Source organism: Mytilus galloprovincialis, chromosome 3, assembly GCF_965363235.1.
Source record: "Mytilus galloprovincialis chromosome 3, xbMytGall1.hap1.1, whole genome shotgun sequence".
NCBI lineage: Eukaryota > Metazoa > Mollusca > Bivalvia > Mytilida > Mytilidae > Mytilus > Mytilus galloprovincialis.
This window is the reverse complement of record NC_134840.1, coordinates 23,101,339-23,120,613: the sequence shown is the minus strand read 5'-3', so window position 1 is coordinate 23,120,613 and position 19,275 is coordinate 23,101,339. Positions and strand designations below refer to the sequence as shown.

General features: G+C 32.5%; 1 long non-coding RNA gene across 2 annotated transcripts; it reads right to left on the bottom strand.

Moving 5' to 3' along the window:
• Positions 1–3,510: 3,510 nt before the first annotated feature.
• Positions 3,511–17,876, bottom strand: LOC143067451 (uncharacterized). Of its 2 annotated transcripts, none has more exons than XR_012975953.1 (8): positions 17,770–17,876; positions 11,760–11,876; positions 10,636–10,803; positions 8,830–9,269; positions 7,904–8,072; positions 6,150–6,188; positions 4,802–4,918; positions 3,511–3,667 (listed from the first exon to the last, which is right to left on the bottom strand). It is a non-coding gene; the product is annotated as an uncharacterized LOC143067451 (long non-coding RNA). The 2 variants fall into 2 exon arrangements; XR_012975954.1 differs by having other exon boundaries at positions 11,760–11,873; positions 17,770–17,846.
• Positions 17,877–19,275: the final 1,399 nt, after the last annotated feature.

The following is a 19,275-nucleotide window of genomic DNA, read 5'->3' as shown; positions in this document are numbered from 1 at the left end:
TGGCCATTGTTATATTATAGTTCGTTTCTGTGTGTGTTACATTTTAATGTTGTGTTTCTGTTGTGTCGTACTTCTCTTATATTTAATGCAATTCCCTCAGTTTTAGTGTATAACCCGGATTTGTTTTTTTCTCTATTGATTTATGAATTTAGAACAGCGGTATCCTACTGTTGCCTTTATTTATAACAAGCCCGGAAAAAACCTCCGACCTAACCACCCAATTTTTAAGGTATCCTCATCCTGAGTTATACATAGTAGGTCTTTTGTTTCTGCGTGTCTGGTAATTGGACAAAGGTTGGTTACAATAGCAAATTATGAAGTTTTCTACCCTTAATTATAAATTGCATTTCAACCAATTTATATCATGAATTACCAGAACAGGAAAAGGAAACAAATGATGTATTCATGCATCATTATATATTCTAAACTTAAATTAATGTTAGTTTAAGAGAGTTTTTAAATGTCATGTGTTCGCCACAGCCTCATTCTGCTGCAGATTGGCAATTAATACAAACTTAAAACTTAACCTCGCTTGTATAATTCTAAAATTTTTAAAAAATGCAAGGTTCTCGATGATATAATTTTCACATAAGATGTGTATTTGTCATTTTTGCAAATTTCCTGCTTCTAAACTTTGAAAATTTCGAAAAAATAAGAATTGTCTTTTCCCAGAAATATATTACCTTAGCCGTATTTGGCACAACATTTTGGAATCCGGATCCTCAAATGTCGACTGAGAGCAAGGGGTGGCTTACATTCATAGTCACAACGATGGCCGTTTATACGTTTGTTAAATGCCTGTTCTGACTCACCAACTTACTATTTACCACATTTACGACATTTACACTCTAGGAGATACACAGTATGTGTAGTTTTGAAAGTGACATTTCAAATTAATGGTGTATTACGCACCAGTGTTGTGACTTTTAAAAGTCTGAGTTTCAGTATTTGCAAGTCAGACATCATTTGTTCCGACAACCCTTGTATGAGCCTGGTTTAGGGGATAAATCGGCTCTCTCAAAAAATCTTCAAGACTTTTGGGACAAGGAAAGCCAGAAAGGGTGGCTCGGCAACAATCTTGGATAGTTTTTTTTTTCTTTCCAATTATAGATAATGTGTGGTAATTCGTCAAATTGAGAATGGTAAGTCAGCATAAAAAAGGTTCTCTTTTGTTGACCTTTTTCTCTGTTTTTTTGTTGATGCAAGCGTTCACACAGTGCCGATTATGACTCCCGTTTGATATCAGACAGCGTTAAGACAAGAAAGTAAAAAAGTCGGATTACTATCCTTTATGATCTGGAATGTCCTATTATTGCCTGAACGCTGTAGTATACGTTCGTAACAGAATCTTACATATAGGAGGGGTCGGCCAATTACCCCCGACAGTTAGCATCTATTTGGGGAAACCGATTTTGTCTAGTCGGATTAAAGTCGTGATTTTGTCGTGACAGATTCTGCTGTATCGGATTAAAATCGTAACAATATTCTGTGTTTTCTGGACGGTTTTCCGAAAAACAGGTATGATCTAGAGAGATTTTCATTGTTGTTTTATGGCGATCCAGATTGTATCCCGAATGCGAACCGTCTTTGACGAAACTGTTTTAGAAGTCCCATTATTGATACGAAATTCGACAATATTACCCTCGTCTGAGTCCCGACGATTACAGAACACGACACGACCGAGTCCAGATAAAGCCATTCGCAATGCGGCACAGCAGAACGTAATATGATTGCTTGTCGACAGGAACTAATCGTCCCGAATATGGCGACAGTTCTCTAACAGATATCTTCTGTCAACGTCGGTTTTCGGTGTGGTCCCTGTCTGATGTCTGTCCGAACGCATTCGGCAGAATCGGGACACTGTCGGAATAGATTCGGTCGTTTTCAACCATGGGGAAAGCTGCAAATCGGATGAATATCAAATTGACAACGGGATAATTGTAGACAATTTTGGATTGAAACATCTGAAATTGGACTCCTCCTGAACAATATCTGATTGTTGTCGTGATTAAATTATTTTTTTACAAATTTGTATTAACTTTTTGCATTTCCATCCACATTTCACAGGATTTTGATCAGACTTTTGACACATTTTAATCGGGAATTGTCCTGTAAAGGACCGCCTTAAAATTCGTGAATGTGTGACCTCAACTTAATTAAACTGGGGTCACGCATTCACGATTTTACTGCTGTCCTTGTAAGGAGCATTTACGATAAAAAAAAATGGTTAAAAGTATGATCAAGATCTCCTAAATTTGGCTGGAATTTCAAACTTTTATTAAATTTTGTAAAAACGTATTTAATTAATTATTCTTTTTACTAGAAATAGGCAGACGATACCAAAGAGACCTGGAAATACATTTAGTGCATCAAGGTTGGAACTCGCTAAGGCAAGTATGAACTTAAACTAGTATTAATTAATATTTAAAACGTTTAATATTCCTGTCATGGTTAGATACATATAAAATAACACTATTACAAACTCCATCTCAATTTTATAGTCTTGCATTTGTCTACAGTAAAACAAATCTATTCTATTTTTAGAAATTTACGTGCGATAATATAAACGTCACGAAAATACGTCTTGTTTGTGGCGCTGATACATTCGTGTGACATAGTTTATAATTCGTGTGTCGTGTCCTGGTATACTGTAGTAAATTCATGGGAGGCGTTCATTATTATTCAGTAGTTTAAATGTTGAAATGTACTATTATATTATTTATTTATGCAGTTCGCTGTCCTGTGTGTTCTTGCGTGCATTTTTTACTGAATTCTTGTCAAATAAATAGCGGATCTTTTGACATTGTTATATAAGGTTTGGCAAGCCATAAAACCAGATGCAAACGACCATTTCTTTCTTAAAAAGTCCTGTACCAAGTCAGGAATACGGCAGTTGTTTCAGATAGTCAATGTCTACATAGTATGGCGATTTTGTGTAGTTCAGTGTTTCTATTGTTCCCCTCTTGTAGTTCATATATTTTCCTCGGTTTTGGTTTGTGACCCGGATTAGTTTTCGCTTTATCGATTTATTACTATGGAACAGCGGTATACTACTGTCGCCTTTATTTAAATCTTTAGTTTCCAAACTTTTAGCCTTAAATATATAAAACATGAAATAATCGTCATGGAGTATTTGCACATGCACTCCTTGCACATGCACTCCATGACGATTATTTCATGTTTTAAACGCACGGAAAAATATCCTTGCTTTTTTACACTTCAATTGCATTTGATGTGGATTCATTTTCGAAGATAAACTTTAATTTTCAGCTATTCAAATGAATAATCCTCATTTCTTTCCTTTTTTGTACTTTTGTAGTTTAAGATACATATAACGTAAATTTATACAACTTTCAATGTTCAAGTCACATTTCTGACATTATAATCACCGTGGACCAAATATTTGGTCAGTCAAATGGATTTTAGAACAGTCAATTGATACTGTTATGACAAACCAGTTTCTTGTTACAAACATGATCAATACTTAGTTTACTCAGAAAAATTAAGATAGTGCAATACATTTGTAGTTTATTAGATTTATATTGCATTTAACAAAGGTTGCAGCTCTTTTTGCAAGATTCATGCATATAAGCTTGGTTTCTACTACATTCTCCCCTTGCAGCCCAATCGTGACAAAGCTGATTGCTGTCAGTACAAAAAGTGCCACCTGAAATTAAAGCAATAAAGCAGGGTGAGAAAAGTAACAGCTTAGACATTGAAATTTCGAGATAACATATCCTAATGTTGATTCATTTTGATAAAACTACAAAAAAAAAACACATACAACCACAAGAAATCGTGCGGTTTAAACCCTCTTCCATGATTTTTGTTGACATTTACTCATGTAAGTTTTGAAAACCAAAAAAGTTAAAATCTTCTAAAAATTTTGACTCAAGTATAAATATAACTTTCAGGCATGTTAACAAATTAAGTGCAGTGACTGTTACATGCATTAGGTAATTAAGGCAAGAGGAAGGTAGCTTACATTAATTCAGTTTGTACTTGCAACGATCGTGCAATTATCATTTTGTTAAGGATAGACGGTTGCACACATTAAATGCAGATATAAATTTGTGATAACATAAAATTGTTAAAAACCGTCTGCAAGCTGTGAGTCTTGAAAATTGCACAACAAAATTTTATATGTCCCAAGTCAGGATCCTGTAATTCAGTGGTTGCTGTTTATCATATTTGTTTTTCGTTTATTACTTTGTACTTGTATATTGCCGTTAGTTTTCCTGCGTGAATTGTTTTACATTTGTCGTCTCGGGGTCTTGTATCACTTATTATGCAGCATGGGGTTTTCTTATTGTTGAAGAGCGTTCGGTGACCAATAGTTGTTAATTTCAACGTTATGTGGTGTATGGCAAACCTATCACATGTTCAGATTGTTATAGAGGGTTACAAGGGAATGGTAAAGTGGCAGTCGTGTCTTTGTTTTACCAAGTAGATCTTCAACTTATTTGTCGAGAGCTAAAGTTTAAAATATGTCCTCCGTCAGCAATTGGAAAACTTACACATTTACCTAAAGTTGCATACATGCACGTCATGTTGACTCTGATGGATAGATTTCTCATAGCAAATCATACCACATCTCCTTATTTGATACATGTTACATTTTTTATTTAACATTAAATGCGGTTTTCCTTCTTTATAAAAACTAGAGTTCGATCATTTCTTTAAAATCCAAACGGATTATAGTACATTAAAAACGATTGAGACATTTTTTACACTCCTATAATACATAAGTTATATAAATTATGAAGGCATTTGAAAAGAAATTTGTTGAAAAATACAGCACCTTGTCCGCTGCATTTATTACAGCTGTGTTTGCAGTTTAAAAACATATATTCATGGTGCTTTGTACATTCTCCAGCAGTTGCCCAAAAATGACAGTTTGGATGACTGTCTTTACAACCTAGAAGTAAATGTAAACAAAATCATCATCAAAGTTACCAGGTTAATAATTAGGTACGCCAGACGCGTGTAATGTAACTTATTACTACATAACATGTATATTTCAGAAGAATCCGCTATCTTGATTGGATAACAACGCTTGTTCGGCATACTAGAATTCACCTTCATAGCCTAATGAAGTTTATAATTCAAGATGACAAATGCTATCACAAAAAAGTGCACAAAAATAAATAATAAAAATCGATCTTCCATTGTCATAGCGAAAAAATGCAATTATAAGTATTAAATGCCTCATTCAGTAATTTCATGGGGTTGATCGTACGCACATTTTTAGAATGCAGTACTTCCGCGCTTTATAGAAAATGTACTTCGGTTAACGCTTTTACATTTCCATGAATTAACAAAAAGTAGTATTCATAATTCATAAGTAAATTCTGAGAAGGGTGCAACATATTAAATACATTAAAGATGTAGCACATCATTATTTGTTTTACCCAGTTCGGTAATATTCGTGTTTAAATCATAATGCTTTTAAAATATTATAAGAAATGGGGAAAATCATCATTATTTTTAAAAAGAATTCCTTGACCCATATTGCTTTTTAAAGATACTCAGGTCACAGTGTACATATGAGTTTCTATTTTGTTTTAATGTAAAATTTGAAATCTATGCATGTCTCATTGTACCTTCATCATGCTATCATACCGATTTTAGTTAATGAGACTTGTGCAGCAGAGAGGTGGAAATGTTCATCTCGATATTATATAAGTTATATATATGCACACCGTATCTTAGCAAAATCTGACAGTGGTACTACACGTAGCTGAAGCTGAGAAGCCGAAGCCGAAGTTTGCATTTATTGCACGTGTCTTACAAATTTACAATGATATTTTGGTAAATGTCATGTTCCGCGAATCATTTAGGAATGTTAGACATCAGCGTATATTAAAGTCGGAGATAAAATGCTACCATATAGTACCAGAAACAAAGATCGAGGTACCGATTACTTCAGACAAGGAAATGTATTCAGTTTGAAGCTTCTAAAGATTTAAATACATATGGACATAATTTTCATTATTGGTCTTTTGAAATTATGTAAATCGCAAAGGGAAAGTTTCTATAGTGTACAGTAGCTTGTATTTTTGAGCGGTCTGCGCTTTCGTTAGCCTAGTAACAATATGTGGTTTCGCTCTTCATTACAAGTGATTGAAAATCTTCTAATTTGAACATACCCTGACAGTTTGTGTGTATATTCTGCTGTTGTTCTTGTGCTGCAAAATGAGATGTAAATAGTTTAAGTTGAAATAAAAAAAATATCCAAGTAAATACTTCATATAGTGATTTGCATTACTGAAGTGAATAGAAAGCCATTTTTTAATTATTTTATTGTGGTGCTAAATATTTGACCGAGGCACATTTTGTATGAAGCAACAACGCGCTTCTTACTGTTAAACATTTGCAAACGATCGACGCTTTTACAGCCCTATACTATTTAAAAAGAATAACAAGTATTGAATTAATAATTACATGTTTGACTATATACAGAGTGTTTATCAATCTGTTCGATTGTTTTCCTATACATTGTCGGTGTAAAATTCTGTACATCGCTGATTACACCAAGACAACTAATATTATTATTTATGTCTTGTTTGTTTTGTTTTCTAATTTTGTGAATTTGTATATAACGGAGTTTAGTGTGGCTTTCATTTCGTCGCACTAGTATTCATTATTGTTTATGGAATTGAGTGTTGAATTGTCTAGCTGCGTTGAAGACAAATGTCTTGGGCTTTTTCTGCCCTTCGGTTGAGTTGTCTTTGGGCTCCGTGTCTTTCCTTGTTTTCTTATTCTCAGTAGAGAATGGTTAATATGCAAATCTAAAGTCAACCTCGGATTTCTTGAACGTTACAGGATTTATTATGCATTTGGGATAACATCTTTTGCATTCCCCTCTACAGAAAGAAAAAAAAATAAAAAAAAATTGGTAAAATCAATATAACAGAATAACAGAAAAATTTGTTTGAAATAATAAAGCTAGTCATAATAGATTTTTTTTTTAAATTAAGAGAAAATTAATTTATTCAAAAAGATAGAACTTTGATCTAAAACTGTTATAGAGAACAGACTGTCAGAAGCAGTGCTGACTAATTGGCTGGTGATACCCGCGGGGACGAAAGGTCCACCAGCAGTGGCATAGACCCAGTGTTGTAAATAATTATCAAAGGTACAAGGATTATAATTTAATACGCCAGACGTTCGTTTCGTCTACATAAGACTCATCAGATCAAAAAAGTTATAAAGCCAAACAATTACAAAGTTAAAGAGAATTGAGGACTAGGTTAGAGCTTGCCATTTATTCTATGTTAGAACTGACTTAAACTGTTTAAGGGATAACCTGCATCATTCAGAAATTGTTTGAAAGGTGTCAGGCGAACTGTTCTCGGACAGATTGTAATAGGTTAGTACATATCTCAAAATCAAAAATACTAGTCAGAGATTCTAAAATAAAATGATGTATACCAGACACTCGTCTGACCCAATAGCGACGCTTTAATCATAAAAGTTTAAGGTCGGATTGAGTACTTCGAAGTTGAAGTGCATTGAGGACCCAAAAACTTCGAAAGTTTTTTTTGGCAAATACAGCTAAGGTAACCTTTCCTGAGGTAGACAATTCTTAATAGTAGAAATAAAAAAAAATACAAATAAGCATTTACAAATAGTCTATTACCCTTTTGTATGGACATGAGAAAGTAAAAAAAAAAATCTTCGACTTACTCCAAATTTCACAAAAAAAAAATATGTTTCATGTTCATGATTAAAGGGTTATCGCATAATTAAATGAATTTTCTAGCTTCAAAACGATGCATTTGATATTATTATGAATCGCATTTCTTAGCACAATACTAATAGGACAGAGGCATTAGATAAGTATTTAACTATTTGGAAACGAATAATAAAAATCTTCTGTAAGGCAGACATCATTAATTACCTCTATTTGCAACACATCTTTTGAGGTAAATATTATGACAGGGCCAGACTTCTTCAATCAGCTGATAGAGTGTAGGATCATATGTTCTTAGCCTGTCTTTTGTGCTTATCGTCCCATTTGGTGTTGCACTGTAGTCAATTGCATTAAAGTAGCTTTGCACGCCTGCAGCCTGGTTAATTAGAATAACATGTGTATAGAGAAAAAATACAAGAAGAATGTGTATGTCGTATATCATAAGACACTTCTAAAAATTCTTGATAATAAAGTATAGCTTATTTAGCTGTTCGCTATCTCTTACATAAATATGTTCGTCCATGAACAAGATGATGCTTTTATATATATGTTTGAAGAAATCTGAGAGCATGGCATAGGTTTATAAATATCTTCTAAAACTAAATGATTAATAAAAAGCTTAAGATGTCCTTCAAATTACATGTTAGTGCCTGATAAATTGCTTCAATGTAATTTATATTCTTAGGATATATAGACTGATTATCGATCATTAATTTACCCTTATTTGTTCAACTAGATTGATTGGTAATTTTGTTGCATTGATTCTTATTCAGTTGAAAATTGATACGTATCTAGTGTAACATTGATGAGCATAAGAGTATTTTAATTTCTCAAACATATTGTTCAAACATTACTCAATTAACCCATAAGATACTTTGTACTCTGACTAAAGTTTTCTCTCTCTGAAATCTGAAAAACGACCGGAAAATTCTGTTGAAGGAATGGGTTTTGGATGGATAGAGAATCTTTCTTAATGAAACATTTTGAGGAGAAAACGCCAAAGAGACAACAAGATACCGACATAATAAACTGGATTGGTAGTTAGAAGCTAGTAATTGTCTTCAGCAATAGACAAGCTTTTAATCGTACCGGTTGGGGAAAAAGGTTGGATATAAAGCTAGAACAATACTTACGAAATATTCAACACTACTACTAATAGCATAATTATGCGCTAGAAGACCCTGTTGTTTTGCAATTTTATACTGATTTTCTAATCTTTGAAACCAACCACTTATACCATATCTAGCACCAAGATTTGCCACTCCATGAGCAAATTCGTGTAAATATATATCTTCACTATAACGATCATTTTGCAAACACAACAAATTTTCTTCACCACCTGTAGAAACTGGTGCAGAATCAGTAGCCCCAAGTCCGCGTGCTCTATTGTCCGAGAAAGAGGGATCCATATGACTGTATTCCGGTATACTAGTTGTACCTTCATGTACTCCTATTACAGCTGAACGTCCAGATCTCTGGTAAAAGGAGTTTCGCACGGCATAATTATCAGCAAAAAGAAACCGTGTTATATAGCAAGCTCTCCTCAAGGCATCGTCATTTACATTCCAGGATGCTGTAATATATTAAATTGATACATTGTTAATTGCTGTGTCATTTTGGTCTCTTGTGGAGTGTTATCTCATTGGCAATCATACCACATCTTCTTTTTTATACATAATTTCGTTTTTTAAGACCAATGTTGTTTACGATTCACCTTTATGTCACAAGACGTAAAATAATCTCCGACATTATTTTGATGTGTGTATACTTTTTATGTGTTCTCTTTTGCCGAGAAAAAAAAATACAAAAAAAGAAATCGATGATCAGCTTAGCTTAAAGCAGGAGCTACATTAAGTAATCATTCAATATTTGATGAAACAACATAACAGAATTTGTCGTACTACATTGTCAATGCAACTGCATCTGTAAATGATAAAATACCATAGCGCCAAGTACAGATCTAGAGAACAATGATGGTTTGAGAGCCACATTGTAGATGCTAGCTTTTAAAGTTTTCAGTATATTTAATGTAAAAACTTATAACTAAAGGACTCATCTAATTATATGACATTAACGAAACAGATATAAGACGATAAAAGCACCAAGGGTGTGCGGTAATTTGTTAGTTAGTCCTCTGTGAAAAAAGCGTCAATTTTGACGTTTTTTTCGTTTTTTTTTCGACCTGAAAGTCTGAGAGATGCTTATAGATGCATCCAACTGTTGTTTACATGTAGAGTGGAACCTGGTGAACACATTTATCACAACAGTTGTTACGTCGGCGTGAAACTGATCATGGTTCATCAGTCAAAAGAAGGTCATTTCAACTGAATTTTGTTTTAAAATCCGATTTTTTTCCGATTTTGAAATTCAAATGAACTTGCAACCGGAAGTAATCGTTTCCTTGGCGTATTAGTAAACACAATCAGTTGTTATATGCCTTTGGGTTAACCGTATATGTCAAGGTATCAGTCCTCATAACTCCGTGTTTCGTACCTCGAAGGTAAGCCAACCCCTCCAAGAAACCCAGTTTTGTCCGATTTCAATTTTTAAAGTGCGTATTTGAGCTCAAAATGAATATTAAAAGTGAGAAATATAACAATCAATAGTGTCAGATTGAGGAAACATGCATATACTACGAATTAAATGACATTACGATGACCTCAAAATGTATAGAGCTCCATTGATACAAAATAATGGTGGTCTTGGTACGGCCGTAATATTTCGACCCCCGCATGACAAGGGTTAGTAGTATTTGTAAAAATAGGAGTAAATAAAAACAAGTCTTTTTTATTGAATCAACGTTTTAAACAATGAAATAAGATAACTTTTCCTACGCTAATAATATATTAAATAAAGTTGTGCATGCTATATTTGAATAATGTAAATATACTTAGCGCACTTTATAGAAATGATAACTGAGTCAGTCTCAAAAGACTCACATAAAATTGGTATGCCATATGCTTCTGTATATTTCTGGTAAAATATCGCTATTCCGTGCGGCTTCATAACTGACGAGCTTCTCAATTCCCTCGGAACTCCTCGAACATGATCACAACTATCAGTTGAAGTGGCGTTTCCTGGCATTAAACTTGCTCTTCTAGGCTTCTCTGATAGTGAAAAGTAGGGTGTGGTTAATAGGAAAAGTCTAAAAGCAAGTGGGTTGAGCTTTCTTATTTTTTTTATTGTTTTGAGGGGATTTTATTTTGATTTTTTCATTTAAGTTTGAATCAATTTTTTTGTAACTTTCAGATTACATTTTCTATGTTCGATTTAGGGATATTTTAACAGCCAAAGAGTGACTTAAAGTATCGAAAGCAGACCAATATTAAACCATTACTATAATCCGTTGGTGATGTTTGCTTATACTTAATTTAATTTCATCTCAAGGAACATGCTAGTACATGTACAACCGGTTGATAATCGACAGGAGCTTCTTTTCTTACAAAGAAATTCATGATTGTTCGCATCCAATTCAAAGTAAGTCAATTGCAGATACTAGTCGCACATTTTTTCCTTTACATGGCCCTAAAACTGTTAATTCTTTGATATATTACAAATAGCTGCTTGATACATAATTGTAACTCTTTTCAACTAGCTGATATAAAGTATGAATGTTGATAAGAATGTGCGTACCATTTTATCATCATATATGCATGTAAAATACTTTATATTAAACCTTTCCCTATAGGAATTGAATACACGACGAACATTAAAATGGTATTTATTTCATTTATTATAAAAAAACAAGTTGTTGTTCTTAAATTATGTAAATAATTACTTATTATTATATTATTGTAGCTTTATAGCTTGCTGTTCGGTATCAGCAAAGGCTTCCATATTGAAGACTGTTTATAACTATGTATTTATATATAAGACGTTCGTGCTATGAATAAAACATACATAAAGAGGATAACATGAAAAAACCTACAGTAGTGTAAGCGGTCTGCGTCCTAATGTAAAAAAAGAAAATCCACAATGTTTTATGTTACATTAACGAAACTGCATTACAAATGTGCTGTGTTACCTAATATAATGTCTCTATTTTTCTTTTTATAAAACTTACGTGAACTGTTGTCTGAATATTCGACAAACCCAGTATCAGTGTAAGTACCATCGGCATCGTTAAACTGTATCTTAAAATCCTTTCCTAAAGTATCCAAACCATTTCCATTCACCACTACTAATGTAAAACGATTAAATTTGATTAAAATATTTATATGTATAAAAGATACGTAATAAAGTTTTTTTTTATCAAACTACACAGATCTATGAATAGATTGCCTATAAATAAAACGGCGCCACGAATTGGACTGAATACAGTGAATAATATTTCAGTCATAATCAGAACATATTCAATGGTCCTTTTTTTTTTTAAGATGTCGACACATTAAAATCATAACCAAGAACTCCTAAATTTGATTTTTATCCATGTGTTGAATTCGGAAAAAGGAACGATAATAACAATAAGTCGACCAAACACAGATCAAACTAAGACTGACGGGGACAAACATCTAATAAAGCAGAGAAAGGTGTTCAAAAAAATAAATTTTGATTCGCTCTTGCTGAACTAATGACGCAAGTTGTATTGGATAAGGCAAGTTAGAATTTGTTATAAAGAATCGAATTAGCGCTTTCGCAAGGGAGAAAAGGAAAATCATGCCTATTAAAAAGAAAATTATTATGATGTGATATGTATCACAATATATAATCAATCAAATCCTGATAGTGTGTGCAAAAAGTTCGATAAGATAAGATCATCGATGTTTCTTAGCTATGGACTATTTACATCTTAGTTGGTCCTTCTTGAAACCATTAGAACTCGATTATTATAATATTTGAATTGTACAAACTTTATAAATTTGGAAATCAAAACCTCAAGAACAAATATATAATGATCATTATCAAATTTAAATATTTTCGATGATTGCCAATGAGTTAACTTTCCACCAGAGACCAAATGACGTAGATGCAAGCAATTACTTGTCACCGTACGGTCTTCATCAATGAGCAAAACCCATAATGTATTGTAAACATAAAAGGTGGTAATTAGTCAAATTGAGATTTGAAATGGGGAGTATGTCAAACCGACAATGTTTATTTACAAATTATGAATAAAACATGCTTCGCAGATGCATGTGAGGCCCATTTATAAAAAACATACAACATACTCAGTAACCTTTCAGGTAATGATATTATGTCAGAATTTCAAACACAGAAACATATAGTATTATATTAACTGTGGAAATAAGAAACATACTACAAATATTGGACAAAGGTTGGACATTAATTAACTGAAACTGTATTAATACATATAACATTAAAGGGTCATTAGCTGACCCGAATTCTTATATTTGTTTTATAACATACTTAATGTCTGTGTCATTTTGATCTCTTGTGGACGGTTGTCTCATTGGCAATCATACCACCTCTTCTTTTTTATATTAAACATATGTCCAGTTTACAAAAAGTTTAAAACAAGCAATTAACAATGCATGCACTTGATAATATGTATCTTCATTTCGTGTGTATCCCAGTCTGGACGCTATATAGGTAACAGTCGAGGTGACCTCCGAAGACTGTAAACGGTGATATCACCAGATATAAACATAGCAACTATAAACAAATAGCGATCACGTGCAATTGGAATTTTTTTTCTAGATCTGTTTAATTTCATATTCTAGGACGAAAAAGGAAGTTTATCATCGTTTTTATCTGTATAAGAATGATTTTTTTAGTCTAAATAATTATGACATCTTGAAAGGCTATTATTTTTTTTTCTTTGACGCCTTACATCGACGTCATAACGCCGAACTCATATTTTCAGTTGGACTTTGTGAGGGAATTTACTGCTTTATTAAAACGTTTAGCTGATGCTTCATTTTGGGAGTATAAAATATATTTTTGAACCAACTCGGTAAAATTTGACGGACCTGAATTTCCGGATTATATAAATCAAAGGTTCCGGAAATTCGGGTCTGTCATATTTTACCGAATTTGGTGCAAAAATTATTTTATAATCTCCTAAAAAGAAATTAGATAAACGTTTTAAAAAATCAGTCGACAAGTTCTCGCCTCGGATGGAATTTTAACTTATTTTATTATTACTGTAGGGATTAATTGGAAATATTTTGCACAAACAAACACATAAAAGGTAAGAATTTTTATATGTGCAAAAATTTTTAGCCTTCAATGAAAATTTTATGGCTAAAATTTGGTCTCAAAGTTAAGGTGGTACCTAACACTACAGGGAGATAACTCTGTAAAGTCAGCTAAACGTTTTAATTACGTTGTGTTGTAAAATGAATATTAAGCTTCTCAATGATCAAAATTGGCGTTTGTCAAACTGCTATATAACCAGTGTAATTTTTCTGACAAAACGGTTGGTTCAAAATTTTTGAAATTTTTATATTTTCGTTAAAGTGTCAAAGTAAATACTTTGACAAAATTTTATGAAAATTAAACGAGCCAAATAAATTTTAGTGAAAGTGTTGGGTACAACCTTAAGAGCATATTGTTTCAGCATTATGACGTCGCAGGAAGGCGTCAAAGCAAAAATTTAAAAAAAGCCTTCTAAGACGTCATAATTATTTGGACTAGATATTTTTGTGAATCGAGTCAGTCAACCAAATGTTTCATCTATAATAAATGTACATGTATGTTCACTTTCATTTTAAAATTATTTTTCTTTTGATAGCCGAATTCATGCGTAACCCATTTCCAATTAAGGGTGTTTCTACCTCTTCATGTTTTTTTTAATTTTTGCAAGATACTTGGAATCCTCTGTTTTGTTCATGTAATGCCATTAAAAACAAATCTTTACTAACCCCTACTTTTCTTTTCATAATTATATCACACAGTTCAAGAAGCCATAATTCAAAATGCTTTAAAATCCCTGTTATTTTTTTATAATGATTTTTAAGAAATAGGTTGCCAATGTGAAATGTATGAAAAGTCTAGAGAGAATTATTTCCCGCCAAATATTCAATGGCTCATACCTTGAAAACAAACACACAGACTGTTATATTGTTTCTGCTCTTTTGGTTCCTTTATATTTATATATTACAAAATGAGAATGAAATGGGGAATGTGTCAAAGAGAACACAGAACAGACAACAGCAGAAGGTCACCAACAGGCCTTCAATGCAGCGAGAAATTCCCGCATCATTGTCAATTTATTACGGTCTTTTATTTTTTTTTTAATTTAATACAGAGTAGCGATTATCCTAAAGGAGATAAATTGAAGGTCGCATCCATATGGATTCAGTGAGTTTCATGAGCAATGTTTCTTGACTTTGACAAAAATGAACCAAATTGGCCGATAAAAGAAATTCATTATTTCACTATATCACTTTCAAAAATGGTTGAGCAAAAACAAAAATCTTAATATCTAAATTTCTTATATCTCGTACCTAATGCCCCTTTTAAATATAGTGAACAATAAAGATATTTAACTGTCTACATTAATGCAGAAATCAATAGAATTACACCAGCAGCGCAAATCAGCATGGTTAATATGCAGTTTTAAATTTTATGAATCCATTAAAAATATACTAGTCAACGAAAGAAACGATACAAGGCAATTTATTTTTTATAAATCATGAAACTTGATATGTTCCGGCCCATATGGGTATCAAATTTCATAATGTTCCGGCCCATACGAGTATTTGGACCATATGTGTATATACTCATATAGTCCCACCATACACGTATAGTCGGGGTAATTAACAGTATGTTACACGTTTACTTTTAATACTTTTAAACTCTTCATATGGTAAGACCGTTATAGTTGTCACGTCATTAAAAATGCGCTATCATAATAGTCATTTCATTGTAATATTATAATAAAAATATTAACTAAATAAAAAATTAGCAGTTTCACATAGTTAATTTTACTCACTTTATTATTTTATGTTTAATTTATGTCGACTTTAAAAGATAACTTCCAAAAAAGTCTGTAATGAACTGTTACATAGTACGTCACCGACAAGGACCATGTTTTATTTAAGTTGTCTGGTGAATATGGTGTACTGCAGTCATGTAACGATATTTGATATCTAGAGATTCTTACAAACACCATAGATACATCGGAATTACTTCGATATCACTGCACACAGCATCTAAGAAGTCTAGCTATTCACTCGCAAGCAAAAGGTAAACCGAAAAGGATCGTGCACAACCAAAACGTGCAAATGCAAAAAAAGCTATGGTATCGTGTGGAAATAAATTTCACCCTTAGCTTACATGCAATTGGCGATGACACATAACTGTGGCATCAATATCAAATTTATATGTAGCCTTTGAATTATAAATTTATCACATTTTCATGTTACCGTCTTTGGTTTGTTTAGATAAAGTTTATTGTATAATTGAAACATCTGTAATGTATATTTGAAAAAAAAAAAACTCAAATAATGTGGCGGGGTTAAACATTTTAGCGGGATCCCAACCCTCCCCCTAACCTGAGAACCTAAAATGAGATAGCACATCTTTATTTTTACAGAAATGTTGTTAATAGTTATCAAAGGTACCAGGATTATAATTTAGTACGCCAGACGCGCGTTTCGTCTACATAAGACTTCGTGTCCGGAAATTTAGAAATGATCCTTGTAAACTTATCGCTCCTTTAAATAAACTTATTCTTAAAGGTAACCAATTAAACACTGTAATAAGATCATTGAATATAGTGTTTATTGGTATAAATATTGATTTTGTTATCAGTAAATTAAAAGCAAACTAAATATTACTAATAAGTTATATACATATACATATTTATGGATCTACAACCTGTCGATACCTGTAACTTAGCATTGAGTTGAGCCTTTTTCAACTAATTTTTATAGTTCGTTCTTATGTTGTACTGTTATACCACTGTCCCAGGTTAGGGGAGGGTTGGGATCCCGCTAAAATGTTTAACCCCGCCACATTATTTATGTATGTGCCTGTCCCAAGTCAGGAGCCTGTAATTCCGTTGGTTACATATTTGTTTTTCTTTCATTTTTTTCATTTTTTTTTATATAAATAAGTCCTTTAGTATTTTCGTTTGAATTGTTTTCCATTGTCATATCGGGGTCTTTTATAGCTGACTATGCGGTATGGCCTTGCTCATTGTTGAAGGCCGTACGGTGACCTATAGTTGTTAATGTCTGTGTCAGTTTGGTCTCTTGTGGACAGTTGTCTCGTTGACAGTCATACTACATATTCTTTTTTATATCATTTTCCGAAAAATAAATGTGATCCCAGTGTTCAATAAAACGTTATTTTTCTCACTTTCCAATTAGATCAGATTATTTTAATTTGATGCATTTGCTTTGCAAATTAATGTTTATCATTGAATAATTTCATTAGTTATCAAAGGTACCAGGTTTATAATTTAATACGCCAGACGCGCGTTTCGTCTACATAAGACTCATCAGTGACAGTTTTTCCTAATTAATATATTTTATGATAAATTGGGGTCCAAACTTGTGTATCGTTACTTTGGTTGACTAGTATACTTACAAAATATATTTAATGTATTTGAACACAAAAACAAAACAAAAAAAAACACTTATTTTATGTAAAATGTAAATAAAATTCAAAATGAAACTCTTTGTTTTAGTTGACCTAAATATGAAAAAGAGCACAATGGAAGATCTCATATAATTATGGTGTCAATGTAAAACTGGTAAAAGATAATTATTACTAATAGTCTTAATTTTCTGACTTATGAGCTTTGGGGATCCATAGATTACTATTCATTTTTTAAAATTGCCTTTTTTTCTGTTGAAAAGAATGGTAATCTAGGTAGCATTGTTGATAACAAGTTTTTTTTAGTACTTTAGTGATATTTAGTTGCTATTATAGCTTGACATCGGCAGGTGGGTTTAGTCAGGCTTGTACGTAAATGTATAATATAACCTGGTCGTTGTATCATATGTATCAGTAACTTTAGATTAAAAATGATATTACAAGTGGTTGAGGGTCTCGCACGTTCTGCGAATTGGATTAATTTAGTATTTCCCTACGGTATGTGTTTGTGTCATCCCTTATACAAAGTATGTTATGGTTGTTTAAAAAAAAGAAGACCTACTCACTTTGCAAGCATAGCAGAATTGAACCTATTAATGAAAACCAAAATCCACCTGTCATATTTAAAGTTCCACTTATACAGTGGTCAAAAGTTTGAACATGCACTTATCTTTAATTACATGTATTATACATATATTCACTTATCTTTAGTAGGTCTTGACCAACATGCCTTTACCTGTTGATTTGGTGAATTGACCTATCGACTTTACTGATGTCTCTTTCAACAGCTATAATATTTAATGACTCGAAAATCCAATTTTTATGTTGGCAAGTTATGTGTGGAACATTCACAAAATCCTAGGATGTTTGATGAAAGTATCTAGAACAATGTTTTAGTTTTTAATCATTGCATTGTTCATCAAATATGAATAAACATGTAATGGAATAAGACTTCCGAAAGAGTATAATTCACAACGCAGTAAAACCGTTTGGCTGCGTCATCAGAGCTATGCTAACAAAAAGTTAATTTTGCGAATGTTGCAGTGAATTTTAAGTATGTTTTAACTGATTTGCATTGGTTGATCTTTTGTTGTGCCCTTAATTTATTATTATCCTATGTCAGGGGTAAGGACACCTGAACTCATGATTAACCCCTTCACATTCTGTATATGCCTTTCCCGAGTCAGGAGCCGGTAATTCAGTGGTTGGTTTAATAATTTGCAATCAAGAAGACATGCTCTCACGGTATGATCGCCATAGTAAGTGCACACTTTGGTTTACAAATATTGTAATGTATACCTCTCATTAAGCATGATACGTGGTCCTAGAATTAATCTTATTTTGTTTGGTAGACGCACTAACTTCGAGTATAAATACATAACATATGCAAGAAAAAAGGCTACTTCAAAAATGCCACCTATATGTAAGAAAAATTACAAATCTACCAAAAAGTTGCTACTAAAACAATGAAACATTTTGATGAATTCCGTTTCAGGGGAATTCTTTTCTGTATGAAAGTGGTTTACAACCACAAATGGGTAACTACTTAAAATATGCCTGTACCAAGTTAGGAATAGGACAGTTGTCATCCGTTCGTTTGATGTGTTTTAGTTTTTGATTATGCAATTTGATTAGGGACTTTCCTTTTTAAGTCATCTTTGGAGTTCAGTATTTTTTTAATTTATTTTTTATCATTATATCGTTAGGTAGCACGATATCTTTTTTGTTAATAATATTAGTGTAAACAGAAGAAAAGTCAACGGTGATTAACAATTGCACAAAGATGGGTATATTTACTTAGATTCTATGATTCTTAACAGTTAGTATTTAGATGATTTCTAGATAACAATATTAGATGTTCCTTCTGTCTACTTGATATATTGTACATGTGTCTTTACTTTAGGTTTGCAAAAAGTTCTATCAAAACCCTGTTCCAAATTGTTAACATCTAATTTATCAGCAAACCAAAACCGGGTCATGAAACTTCCAACAATATACCTAGTAATAATAAGAGAAAATCACCACTTATCACCGACTTATTCTTGCAAAAACTTCACCATTGCTGACATAAG